The following is a 13,702-nucleotide window of genomic DNA, read 5'->3' on the forward strand; positions in this document are numbered from 1 at the left end:
ATACGCACATACTCAATTGGCTAGACACATTAATCAGTTTGATCTACTCAACACCCATCAATCAGGCTTCAGAGCGGACCACAGTACAGAAACTGCTATGATACACATAATTGACGACGCCCTCCAAATCCTAGATCAAAACGATACCTGCCTCCTGATCCTTCTTGATCTCTCCTCTGCATTCGACACCGTCAAACATGAGAACTTACTTGACCTATTAAACTCAAGAATGGGTATATCTGGAACTGTGCTCAAGTGGTTCACGTCATTTCTACACAACAGAACGCAGAAATTCAAGAGTAACAACTTGATGTCTTCCCCAATACCGGTAACGCTAGGCGTCCCACAAGGATCCTCCCTATCCCCAACTTTGTTTAACCTAGTTATGGAACCTCTCACCACCTTGCTACAAGCATCCAATGTTCAATTCCACATGTACGCCGATGACACTCAACTTTATCTCAAAGTACAATCACCCAAAGACATTATGCTCTTGAATGCAACGATCAGAAGCACCCAATCATGGTTGGCTGCTAACCACCTCAAGCTCAATGCTCTTAAAACAGAGTTCCTCTTGATCTCACCTCCTGCGAAGATCACTAGCACTCAAATCTGGCTTAAACACCTAACCGCACTCAATGTTCAGCCCACCATCGTGGACTCAGCAAAATCTCTAGGCATAACACTTGACACCAACCTCAACATGCAGGAACACATCAACAAAGCAACTAAAGGGGCGAATTACCAGATCAATACCCTAAGGAAACTCAAACCCTTCCTTCCAGCCAAGGATTTCCAAACTGCGGTACAAGCTCTAGTCATCCCTCGAATAGATTACGGCAGCATCGCCCTCTGCGGTCTCCCATTAACTACCACGGCACCCATAAGAGCTTCTCTAAACGCTGCAGCGAGACTCATCACCGGTTCAAGAAAGCACTCACACATTTCCCCTGACCTGAGAGCCCTGAACTGGCTGCCTTTTGAAGCCAGAATTCATCTGAAAATCGCTTGCATCACGCACAAGGCTGTCCACCTGAGCTCACCCGGATACCTCGCCCAAAAGCTGACGATTTCTGGAGGATCTAGAAACACCAGAGGCACAAACAACCTCCTGCTAAAGCCCCAAAGATTCCGCAAGGAAAAAACGTATAAACGCTCCTTCTCAGGAATGGCACCCAGGATCTGGAACTCATTCCCCCCTGAAATCAGACTCATCTCCTCTACCATGCTTTTCAAGAAAGAAGTAAAAGCTATCCTCATGGCTAAATACACTTGAATTATTACTGGGGATGATATTCACAGACGTGTACCATTCAGTTTTACTAATCTTTTTGCATTTTTGTATGACGCATGTTATTGACCTGCCTGAGTGTTTACGCTATCAATTATTTTGCACTTGTATCATTATTGATGTATCTGGCTGACTATGCTCCCACATGTATCTTCCCCACCCCAATTGCTATTTTACTCAAACGTTGTTCCTTTCGTCTGTAAAGCGCTCTGATATCTGCAAAGATCTTGTTTGCGCTATATAAAACTTTCAAAATAAATAAAAATAAATAAAGTTAAGGAAATGTTCACTTCTCGTTAGTCAATCCTCAAGTCACAGAGTTAAACAGCAAAAAATCAAACTAAATGTAAACATTAAGACAATTTAAACACTCAGGAAGTGTTTTAGAGAGCAGGTGGTTCGGAAGGGTTCATAGTCTGGACCTGTCCTGCCTGATCTTGACGAGTCACAAAAAGAGTAATTTTTTCATGTAGCGTGTCTTGTTTAGGCTTTTGGACTCTTTCTGAGTACTCTTAAGGGCCCATTCCCAGCACCGTAATATAGGGAAAAGAGGGTAGAAATGTGCAGTGATTGATTACCGCTCATCTGTGCCCTGTCACTCACTTTGATTGATGCATGTTGCTATTTTTATTAACCCCTTCCGCGCTAATGACAAAGCCAGCTCGTCATGGGCGTTACCTGCGCTACGCGGATGACGAGCTGGCTTTGTCATAAACAGCGCATTTTTGAAATTCCAGCGCACAGCGGGAAAACGCGGTAGCGCGGTAGCGGTTAATTGTATCAAAGCATGCGAAATAAGTGAGGGTAACAGGGCACTGCTGGTACCTGCCCCGTCCTTCCGTTGCTTTATTTTTTAGGTCTCGGTCTGACTTGAGCAGCGCATGGCTCGTATACAACAACAGTGACATCATACTCGTGGAGCTGCGACGGCAGAGTGGTTAAGGCGTTGGACCTGAAATCCAATGAGGTTTCCCTGCGCAGGTTCGAATCCTTCTCGCAGCATCGTGCGATTTTGCATGAACACCATTTGGTTTGTTAAGGAAATGTTCACTTCTCGTTAATCAATCCTCATCAAGTCACAGAGTTAAACAGCAAAAACTCAAACTAAATGTAAACATTAAGACAATTTCAACACTCAGGAAGTTTTTAGAGAGCAGGTGGTTCGGAAGGGTTCGTACTCTGGACCTGTCCTGCCTGATCTTGACGAGTCCCAAAAAGAGCAATTTCTTTATGTAGCGTGTCTTGTTTAGGCTTTTGGACTCTTTCTGAGTACTCTTAAGGGCCCACTCATAGCGCCGTAATATAGGGAAAAGAGGGTAGCAATGTGCAGTGATTGATTACCGCTCATCTGTGCCCTGTCACTCACTTTGAGTGATGCGTGTTGCTATTTTTATTAATTGTATCAAAGCATGCGAAATAAGTGAGGGAGACAGGGCACTGCTGGTACGTGCCCCGTTCTTCCGTAACTTTAATATTTAGGTCTCGGCCTGATGTGAGCAGTGCATGGCTCGTATACGACAACAGTGACATCATACTCATGCAGCTGCAATGGCCGAGTGGTTAAGTCCTTAGACTTGAAATCCAATGGGGTTTCCCTGCGTAGGTTCGAATCCTGCTTGCAGCGTCATGAGATTTTGCATGAATACCATTTGGTTTAGTTAAGTAAATGTTCACTTCTTGTTATGCAATCCTCATCAAGTCACAGAGTTAAACGGCAAAAACAAAAACTAGATGTAAATATTGAGACAATTTCCACACCCAGGAAGTGTTTTAGAGAGCTGGTGGCTCGGAAGGGTTCGTAGTCTCGACCAGTCCTGCCTGATATAGACGAGTCACGAAAAGAGTAATTTTTTTATGTAGCGTGTCTTGTTTAGGCTTTTGGACTCTTTCTGAGTACACTTAAGGGCCCATTCCCAGCGCCGTAATATAGGGAAAAGAGGATAGAAATGTGCATTGATTGATTACCGCTCATCTGTGCCCTGTCACTCACTTTGAGTGATACGTGTTGCTATTTTTATTAATTGTATGAAAGCATGTGAAATAGGTGAGGGCAACCGGGCACTGCTGGTTCCTGGCCCGTCCTTATTTTACTTTATTTTTTAGGTCTCGGCCTGACGTGAGCAGCGCATGGCTCATATACAACAACAGTGACATCATAATCATGGTGCTGCGATGGCCGAGTGGTTAAGGCGTTGGACTCGAAATTCAATGGGGTTTCCCTGCGCAGGTTCGAATCCTGCTTGCAGCATCGGGCCATTTTGCATGAACACCATTTGGTTTGTTCAGGAAATGTTCATTTCTCGTTATGCAATCCTCATCAAGTCACAGAGTTAAACAGCAAAAACTCAAACTAAATGTAAACATTAAGGCAATTTCCACACCCAGGAAGTGTTTTAGAGAGCAGGTGGCTCGGAAGGGTTCGTAGATTGGAGCTGTCCTGCCTGATATAGACAAGTCACGAAAAGAGTAAATTTTTTTTATGAAGCGTGTCTTGTTTATTTTTTTGGACTCTTTCTGAGTACACTTAAGGGCCCGTTGCCACCACCGTAATATAGGGAAAAGAGGGTAGAAATGTGCAGTGATTGATTACCGCTCATCTGTGCCCTGTCACTCACTTTGAGTGATACATGTTGCTATTTTTATTAATTGTTTGAAAGCATGCAAAATAAGTGAGGGCAACAGGGCACTGCTGGTACTGGCCCCGTCCTTCCGTTGCTTTATTTTTTAGGTCTCGGTCTGACGTGAGCAGTGCATGGCTCGTATGCGACAACATGGAGCTGCGATGGCCGAGTGGTTAAGGTGTTGGACTCGAAATTAATGGGATTTCCCTGCACAGGTCCGAATCCTGCTTGCAGCGTCGTGCGATTTTGCATGAACACCATTTGGTTTGTTAAGGAAATGTTCACTTCTCGTTACGCAATCCTCATCAAGTCACAGAGTTAAACAGCAAAAACTCAAACTAAATGTAAACATTAAGACAATTTCAACACTCAGGAAGTGTTTTAGAGAGCAGGTGGCTCGGAAGGGTTTGTAGTCTGGACCTGTCCTGCCTGATCTAGACAAGTGAGGAAAAGAGTAATTTTTTTTTATGAAGCGTGTCTTGTTTAGGCTTTTGGACTCTTTCTGAGTACACTTAAGGGCCCGTTGCCACCGCCGTAATATAGGGAAAAGAGGGTAGAAATGCGCAGTGATTGATTAACGCTCATCTGTGCCCTGTCACTCACTTTGAGTGATACGTGTTGCTATTTTTATTAATTGTATGAAAGCAAGCGAAATAAGTGAGGGCAACAGAGCACTGCTGGTACCTGCCCCGTCCTTCCGTTACTTTATTTTTTAGGTCTCGGTCTGACGTGAGCAGCGCATGGCTCATATACGACAACAATTACATCATACTCATGGAGTTGCGATGACCGAGTGGTTAAGGCGTTGGACTCGAAATCCAAAGAAGTTTTCCTCCGCAGGTTCGCATCCTGCTTGCAGCGACGTGTGATTTTGTATGAACACCATTTAGTTTGTTAAGGAAATTTTCACTTCTCGTTAGTCAATCCTCATCAAGTCACAGAGTTAAACAGCAAAAATTCAAACTAAATGTAAACATTAAGACAATTTCAACACTCAGGAAGTGTTTAAGAGAGCAGGTGGTTCGGAAGGGTTCCTAGTCTGGACCTGTCCTGCCTGATCTTGACGAGTCACAAAAAGAGTAATTTTTTTATGTAGCGTGTCTTGTTTAGGCATTTGGACTCTTTCTGAGTACTCTTAAGGGCCCATTCCCAGCGCCGTAATATAGGGAAAAGAGGGTAGAAATGCGCAGTGATTGATTACCCCTCATCTGTGCCCTGTCACTCACTTTGAGTGATGCGTGTTGCTATTTTTATTAATTGTATGAAGGCATGCAAAATGAGTGAGGGAGACAGGGCACTGCTGGTACGTGCCCCGTCCCTCCGTTACTTTAATTTTTAGGTCTCGGCCTGATGTAAGCAGCGCATGGCTCGTATACGACAACAGTGACCTCATACTCACGCAGCTGTGATGGCTGAGTGGTTAAGGCGTTGGACTTGAAATCCAATGGGGTTACCCCACTTAGGTTCGAATCCTGCTTGCAGCGTCATGAGATTTTGCATGAACACCATTTGGTTTAGTTAGGTAAATGCTCACTTCTCGTTAAGCAATCCTCATCAAGTCACAGAGTTAAACGGCAAAAACTCAAACTAGATGTAAACATTGAGACAATTTCTACACCCAGGAAGTGTTTTAGAGAGCAGATGGCTAGGAAGGGTTCGTAGTTTGGACCTGTCCTGCCTGATCTAGACAAGTCAGGAAAAGAGTACGTTTTTTTATGAAGCGTGTCTTGTTTAGGCTTTTGGACTCTTTCTGAGTACACTGAAGGGCCCGTTGCCACCGCCGTAATATAGGGAAAAGAGGGTAGAAATGCGCAGTGATTGATTACTGCTCATCTGTGCCCTGTCACTCACTTTGAGTGATACGTGTTGCTATTTTTATTAATTGTATGAAAGCATGTGAAATAAGTGAGGGCAACAGGTTACTGCTGGTTCCTGCCCCCTCCCTATGTTACTTTATTTTTTAGGTCTCAGCCTGACGTGAGCAGCGCATGGCTCATATACGACAACAGTGACATCATACTCATGGAGCTGCGATGGCTGAGTGGTTAAGGCGTTGGACAAGAAATTCAATGGGGTTTACCTGCGCATGTTCGGATCTTGCTTGCAGCGTCGTCCAATTTTGCATGAACACCATTTGGTTTGTTAAGAAAATGTTCACTTCTCGTTACGCAATCCTCATCAAGTCACAGAGTTAAACAGCAAAAACTCAAACTAAATGAAAACATTAAGACAATTTCAACACTCAGGAAGTGTTTTAGGTTTAAAGAATTTTATTGGTGCAACACAAATGAACACAAATACAAAGCGTGTGAGGTAATAGGTCACTGCGGCTAGGGCCACGTTCTTGACGTTACATCTACAAAAGGAGAATCCGGCCACATACCAGTCTGCAGCAACATCTAAGAGCATTTAACGTTGCTATAATAGAACAGGTTTTTCTTCTTGAACTCCCCCCCCCGACCCCAACTCCCGGATCCCCTTCCCCCCTCCCCCTCCTCCCCCCCTTGGTCCAGTGCACAGGTCCGTCCCTTGTTGTCCACCCAGGACACTGTCGGCCAAGGAGAATGATCTTGTGTCTATTCAGGTGGTTGGTTCTGCAGGGGCTGTGAGCCGCAGGAGGCGGAGGTATTTGGGACAGGTGAGTTCCCTGAACTCAGTGACCAACAAGGACTGAAATGGCTGCCAGAGATCGTCAAACTGCTCTATATCCCCCGCCACTGTGAGCGATAGTTTTTCCATGCCCAAGATATGCCAAAGCCTATGGAGCAAGCCCGTGATAGAGGGTAGTGTGGTAGTGCGCCAGAGTTGCAAGATGTTTTGAACCACTGAGCCTAATGCTATGGCTATCTGTCTGCCACTGCGGGATTTGAGTGGATACATCAACCTCTTCGGGAGTCCCAATAGGATGTATGCTGGGAAGCGCGGCAGTTCAGTGTCAAAATGGGAGTCTACCTCATCTAGCACTTCCTTCCAATAAGACTCTAACAGTGGACAGTCCCATAGAATGTGTGTCAGTGTGCCTACTTGCTTGCATCCCCTCCAGCAATCGCCGTCCTTACTCCGGTCCATTTCATGTACCCGTTCTGGCGTATAGTACCAGTAGGTAGAGACCTTCGTTAGTGTTTCGGTGAGTCCCATATGATAAGCCGAATGCCTTGCTCTGTAATAAATCTGATCCCATTCTTTATGGCTCAATGTCCTGCCCAGTTCCCGTTCCCAGCGCTCCCTCCCAGGGTTGAAAAAATGTGAGGAAGGTGGCTGCAATAGTTTATAGAGGTCCGTAATCAATTTCGTATCTGTCTTGCTCGTCATGAGCCACCTTTCATACGGGAGTAGCTGCCTGTCAGCCGCATCTCGCACCTGCGGGTTTAGTGCCCAATGGCGAACCTGCATGTAGCGGAGTCTTTCAGACTCTGGGAATGAGTATACCTGTTGGAAATGCGGAAAGGGAATGACCCCTTCTGGGCCATATAGATGGCACACCCGGCACCCGGCCGCTCGCCAGTGGGTAAAGGCGCCCCTCTCCATTCCCGGAGTAAAGTCCGGGTTGTCCACCAGTGGCGTAAGCAGGGACGGGAACGTGGTATGGTTGTAAGCGGTGTTGGTGGCATCCCAGACTCGCAGGGGCACTCTGGTGACGAAAGAGGCATATAAATTCGCGGGACGATGAGGTCTGCGCAGAAACGGCACCTCCTGCAGGGGGCGGCCCGCCACTGCTTGGTCCTGGAAAAGCCAGTGCTTATCCGATTCCCACCTGCTCCATTCTACGAGATATCGCAGCTGAGCCGCTTGGAAATATTTGCGAAGATCCGGGATTCCAAGCCCTCCAGCCTCAGGGGCCAGCATAGAGAGCGTCCTACGCATTCTGGGCTTCCTTCCCTGCCAGATAAAACGCGAAAGGTCTGCCTGTGTCTGTTGGATCCACCCAGTGGGTGGTTGAAGTGGTAGAGCCCTGAACAGGTACAGAACCTGGGGCAGGATCATCATTTTTACCGCTGCTATTCTGCCCAGCCATTAAAGGGTGCTACGATTCCACCTCCCCAGCTCCTCCCGGATCTTGTGTAGTTGGCTGTCACCATGGCTGGCAAGGTGGGAGCCAGTTGTATCCCCAAATAGGGTACCAAATCCGATGACCAGAGCATTGGTAACATGCCTTGCAGGTAGGATCTAGTGGCCGTGGCAAGGGAGACGTCCAGGGCTACCGATTTTCCCATGTTCATTCTAAAGCCTGCAACCACAGCAAAGGAGTCCAGCTCCTCAATGCACGCCGGGAGAGCAGACCGGGGGTCATCCAACGACAATATAACATCGTCCGCGTAGAGGCTTATGGTGTGAGTAAAACCTCCAAGCCGAACCCCCGTCACGGCCTGGTTGGTACGTATCCGTTGGGCGAGGGGCTCCATATAGAGGGCGAAGAGTAGGGATGAAAGCGGACACCCCTGTCTAGTACCCCTCTCAATGTCGAGGCTCCGTGAAGTGTACCCATTCACCCGTACCACTGCGGTCGGAAACTTATAGCAATTGAGGATCATGGACCGAAATTTCTCCCCTATACCCACCTTCATTAATACTTGTTCAAGATAGGGCCAGTGGACTCGGTCGAATGCCTTTTCAGCGTCAACCGTCAGCATCATTCTCTCGCCAGGGATTCGGGAGGCTTTCTCTATGAGGTGGACAATCCTCTTGGTGTTATCCACCGTCTGGCGTCCAGGAACAAATCCCGCCTGGTCCGGGTCTATAAGTCCCGGCAGGTGGGGGGCTAGTCGGGCTGCGAGGATTCCGGTGTACAGCTTGAGATCTACATTTAAGAGAGATATCGGTCTGTAGGAGCCGCAGAGTGATCGGTCCTTCCCCGGTTTGGGAATGACCGTGATAGAGGCCCTCAGAAGGTCAGGCGGGATGGCCCCCGGGGTGGCGAACAAGTTAAATAGGCGGGTGAGGAGTGGAGCTAGCGACGCGCAGAATGTTTTATAAAAGAGAGATGTATACCCGTCCGGTCCCGGAGCCTTGCCATGCTTAAGTTTGGCGATGGCAGGGATCACCTCCTCAATCCGAATGTCTCTTTCTATGTGATCTGCCTGTGGGGGGTAAGGGACGGGAGGGTGACCGAGGTCAGATATGCCGATGTCGCGGACTCATCCGATGGATCTCCGGTGTAGAGATCCGCATAAAATCCGCGAAAAGTTTCGGCTATATTGGTGTCTTCCGTGACCATTGACCCTGTGGGGTCAGAGATCTCCTTCGCCATATGACACTGGTGCGTTACACGGAGCCCGTTGGCTAGTAGTCGGCCACAGCGGTCCCCCCCCAGTGTAGTAGGCATGGCGCAAATGCAGCGCAGCATGTTATGTTATGTTATGTTTAGGTCTCTTTTATAGCGCACGGCTACCTCAGGGGGTGTCCCGGCGCTTTGGCAAAGAGAACTGTAGCGAAGAACACAACACAGCGGCTCACGGAGGTCTAAAGAGAAAAATCATACTGAAAAGAGCCAGGTTTTCAGCTCCTTTCTGAAAGAGAGGAGGCTCTTTGACTTTCTTAACGAGACAGGTAGCTCATTCCTGCAGCGCGGGACCAAGTATCGGAAGGAACGCCCTCCGATCCGGGCAAGTTTAACCGAGGGAACCACGGCTTTGGCCAACAAGGCCGACCGTAGAGTCCTCCTCGGGACATAAAAAGCCAGGCGCTTCCCCATATACTTGGGACCAATTGAATGGAGGGCCTTAAAAGCCAGGATCAAAACCTTAAAGGTGATTCTTTTAGCAATAGGCAACCAATGCAGTCTCTTTAGTAATTCCGAGGCTTTTGCCCTGCGTGGGAGACCAAAAATGGCTCTTGCAGCCGAGTTCTGCACAATCTGCAAGCGGGCCAACAGATATTTAGGCAGCCCGAAATACAGGGCATTCGCGTAGTCTAGTCGCGAGCCAATTAGAGACTGCACGATGATTTTTTTGTGTTGCAGAGACAGCAAAGGAAGAAATTTCCGGAGCATTTTCAAAATGCCAAAGTATTTCCCGGACAGACCGATGATTTGGGGTCCGAAAAAGATGCCGTCATCATATTGCACACCAAGGTTTTAGGCCTTCACAGAGGCCACATCCGGCGGAAACATGTCCTGGGGCCACCAGGTCTTCCAACTGGGATCCGGGGGACAACCGAAAAAAAGCAACTCCGACTTGTCGGAGTTGCACTTCAGACTGTGCCGCCGAAACCAGTCGAAGACCGCACCCAGGCATTCCCTGATCAGACTACCATCAAAAGCCTCTCCCTTCTTAGATGTAAAAAGGAGCTGGGTGTCATCAGCATAGGATATGATCCGGGCACCAAAGGACTCTGCTACCGCCACCAGAGGGGCCATATAGATATTGAAAAGGGTGGGGCTCAGGATAGACCCCTGAGGGACCCCCACCCCTAGCGGTGGCATTTCCGCGGAGTACGGTGGTGCCCAGACCACTTGTCGACGGCCGGTCAAGAAGGATTTAAACCAGTTCCACACCGTCCCACGAACGCCGATCTCCCAGAGTCTAGAAAGGAGACCGACATGGGGGACGGTGTCAAACGCCGCCGACAAGTCCAGCATAACCAAAATGGCCTTCCCCCCCAGATCAAGCGTCTCTCTGATGGCATCGGTGATCTCGAGCAAAGCTGTCTCCGTGCTATAATTAGCACGGAAGCCCGATTGAGAATCATGTAAGATGTTATTGCTCTCTATAAAGTTGGAAATAGAGAGCTGTACATGTTTCTCGATCACCTTTGCTCGATCCATGTCCAGGGCCGTTAGGAGTTTCCTCGCCTCTTTAGGCTGCTTCCAAATCAGGGGGGCCCCGTCCGGCGGTGTATCTGCTCGAGCTCGCGGACCCTTTGGGTGAGTTCCTCCCTCTTGTCCTGTCGTTCTTTATTCTGGGCTGAGGAGATGGCCAGAAACTCTCCCCTGATGACCGCCTTCAGGGCCGCCCACCGTGTTGCCAGGGAGGTATCGGGGTTATCATTGTGTGATAGATAATTCCGGATCGCATCTTCTATACGCTTAACCACCACCTTCTTATGCAGTAGGGTATCCCTAAGGCGCCAGACTCTGGGAGGGCGGACAGAGCGTGGCGGTGACCGGGGCATGGTCCGATAAGGATATCACTCCCAGCTCGGATAAGGAGACCAGAGCACGTACCGGGGTCGTGACCAGAAGATGATAGAGCCGCGCGTATGTTTTATGTGCGTGGGAGTAGTAAGAGTACCCCGGATCAGCGGGATGCATGGAGCGCTAGAGATCGTGGAGGTCCACCTCCGACAACAGTGCCTTACTTCCGGCTGAGAACTCCCCGACCTGTGGGGAGCGTTGGGCGGATCTATCGAGGGCCGAGTCGAAGACCATGTTGAAGTCTCCCCCACAATAATGTGCCTATCTGGTGAAGCGGTAACATCTACATAGCTGATCGTAAGAAGCGGTCTTGCTGGTCATTAGGGCTGTACAGGGACCCAATCGTAAAAGTAACCCCTCCCGATCCTAAACCGATAGACCAAAAGCCTGCCTTTGTGTTCTGCATGTTTGTGAAGGACTTCTCCCTTGAAGTGTCGGGCCACCAGGATTGCTACCCCCGCTGTCTTAGTAGTGCTAGAGGAAAACAATTGTGTCGGGAATTTATGGGAGCGCAGCCTATGAGAGTCGCGGGCCAGCAAGTGGGTCTCCTGAAGAAGACAGATATCTGCGTGGGAGCTCTCGAGGAGAGACAACACCGCTCGTCTCTTGACCGGGTTGTTCAGGCCCCTGACATTGAGGGTTACCACCTTAAGAGTTGTGGGAGGCATGAGACATAGTGGAAGTGAAGGCGCAGAATCTCCCCCCGAGTGGGGCGAGGAGCAGAAACGCCGCTGAAATGAGTAAAACCTTTACGGTGCACTGGACTACCCACCCTCCCCTCCCAAAGCTTGTACCCGGCATAGCACACTGGACGACCCACCCTCTCCTCCCGGTTCCCCTCCTCCCAACTAGAACTCCCCCAACCCCCCCTAACCCCCCCCCCGCAACCCCAACTCGAAATCCCCCCAACTACCCCCCACCCCTCTATCCCGTCTCTCCAACTGATCCCCAAACCCCATTGTCCAAGTCCGGTCCCCAGCGGACAAGTCTGTGGTAAGTTACTTAAGTGGACGTTCAGCCACTACACACCCATCCACCACCCCCCCTCCCCCAGGACCCCCGAACCTGCATTGTTGTGAAAGCTGTGTTGGTCTCCCCCCGGCGTTCTCTCAGGCCGTCAGGGCAATATCACTAGATGCCGTGTCTCTGGCCACCTCCCGGACCGCACTGTCCATTTCCGCTCGGATAGTGGGTGAGTCTGGTCGTGCGGAAGATGTAGAGGATCGCCGTGCAGGGACCGTCTGCCAGCCGTCTCTGGTGAAGCGTCTTCGGCGAGGAGTGGGCGCATCTTCATCCGTCGCGGTGATTCCTAGCACTCCGCAGGTATCCTGGAGGGAGCGAAGCTGATGCAGAGTCCCGTTCCACCTGAAGATGAGGCGGAAAGGGTGGCCCCAAGAGTACTGCGTATCGTGTTCTCTCAGGAAGTCTGTTGCTATTTTGAAAGCTTTACGCTTCTGGAGTGTGATCGCCGATAGATCCTGAAAGAGAGCTACCTGGTGCCCCCTGAAACGTAGGGACTGCTGCTTCCGTGCCTCACGGAGGATCCGCTCCTTCAAGGGGAAGTATGGCAGGAAGGCCAGGATATCGGGGGTGGCGCCGAGGACCGACGTGTCAGGCCCACCCTATGCGCTCTGTCAATTCTGATATGGAAATCATTCGGCTCACCTAGTATCTCCCTGAACAGGTCTCTTAGATACCCAGCAACGTCCTCACCTTTTTTTTTAGATGGAATACCCCGGACCCGGATGTTGTTACGGCAGGACCGGTTCTCGAGGTCTTCATTGTGCGCTTGAAGGTCCAGTTGTTGATCCCTTAATCGTAGCACCTCCTGTTGCAGGTGTGCAATCTCCTCGTCCCGAGTGTGCCCAGCTTCCTCTACAATAGCCACTCTCTCGCCCAGGCTATCGACCTCTCTCCGCACCTCCCTAACCTCTCCGGCTACCTCCTGCTTCAGCGCTTGGAAATCTTCCCTAAGTGAACTGAAAAGAGACTCCAAGAAAGATCTGGTGACTGGAGGTTCCCCTCGGTTCCCCCCGGTTCCCCCCTGGGAGCTGCTCGAGGGGCCCGGTGAGTGCTGTCCCTTATCTTGTTTCGTCGGGCCTCTACTCATCATTTCGGGCAATGTCCGCTCTCCTTTCTTGCCCCCCCTGTTGCCACCCATACTAGAAGCGGGGGTTGCCGACCAAGGGGCCTACTGCGCAGCTGGTCAACCACGCTGAGCAATACAGTTCCGGGGCCACCACCTGTCCGGCGAGCCAACCTCTCGCGGAGCCCGGGTCCGGCGAAATATTCCCAAGTGCCCCAGTGGTCCGCTCACCTCCGCCTCTGGACCCCTGTGTGTTCCTGGTTCCCAGACGTAGGGAGGCGGATGGCGCCAATCCCCAGGGCTGCCGCAGTAAGAGTCCCCCACTGAGCGCTCCATCGTCCTCTCAACATGTGCCGGGTTCGCCGTCACTTCGGGTACCTGGTGCGTCAAGCGCCCATTACTGGCGGGCAGACCAGTCTCCGGTTCTTGAGTGCTCCCCTTCCCAGCTTCAGTTGGCCCCGGGCTGCTCCCCTCATCAGCAGACCCCTAGGTCCCCCGGCCAAGTGGGGACGGTGCGCCACCACTTCCGATGTCTGTTGTGCTTGACACCCAGGCTGCAGGCTCGGCCGGGT

General features: G+C 50.1%; 4 non-coding genes across 4 annotated transcripts; all 4 read left to right on the forward strand.

Moving 5' to 3' along the window:
- Nucleotides 1-2,211: 2,211 nt before the first annotated feature.
- TRNAS-UGA (transfer RNA serine (anticodon UGA)) lies at nt 2,212-2,293 on the forward strand. The gene has a single exon. It is a non-coding gene; the product is annotated as a tRNA-Ser (tRNA).
- A 540-nt stretch (nt 2,294-2,833) lies between these two features.
- Nucleotides 2,834-2,915, forward strand: TRNAS-UGA (transfer RNA serine (anticodon UGA)). The gene has a single exon. It is a non-coding gene; the product is annotated as a tRNA-Ser (tRNA).
- Nucleotides 2,916-3,457: 542 nt separating this feature from the next.
- Nucleotides 3,458-3,539, forward strand: TRNAS-CGA (transfer RNA serine (anticodon CGA)). Its single transcript has one exon. It is a non-coding gene; the product is annotated as a tRNA-Ser (tRNA).
- A 1,775-nt stretch (nt 3,540-5,314) lies between these two features.
- Nucleotides 5,315-5,396, forward strand: TRNAS-UGA (transfer RNA serine (anticodon UGA)). The gene has a single exon. It is a non-coding gene; the product is annotated as a tRNA-Ser (tRNA).
- Nucleotides 5,397-13,702: the final 8,306 nt, after the last annotated feature.

The sequence above is a fragment of the Lissotriton helveticus genome, chromosome 11 (genome assembly GCF_964261635.1).
Source record: "Lissotriton helveticus chromosome 11, aLisHel1.1, whole genome shotgun sequence".
In the NCBI taxonomy this organism is placed as follows: domain Eukaryota; kingdom Metazoa; phylum Chordata; class Amphibia; order Caudata; family Salamandridae; genus Lissotriton; species Lissotriton helveticus.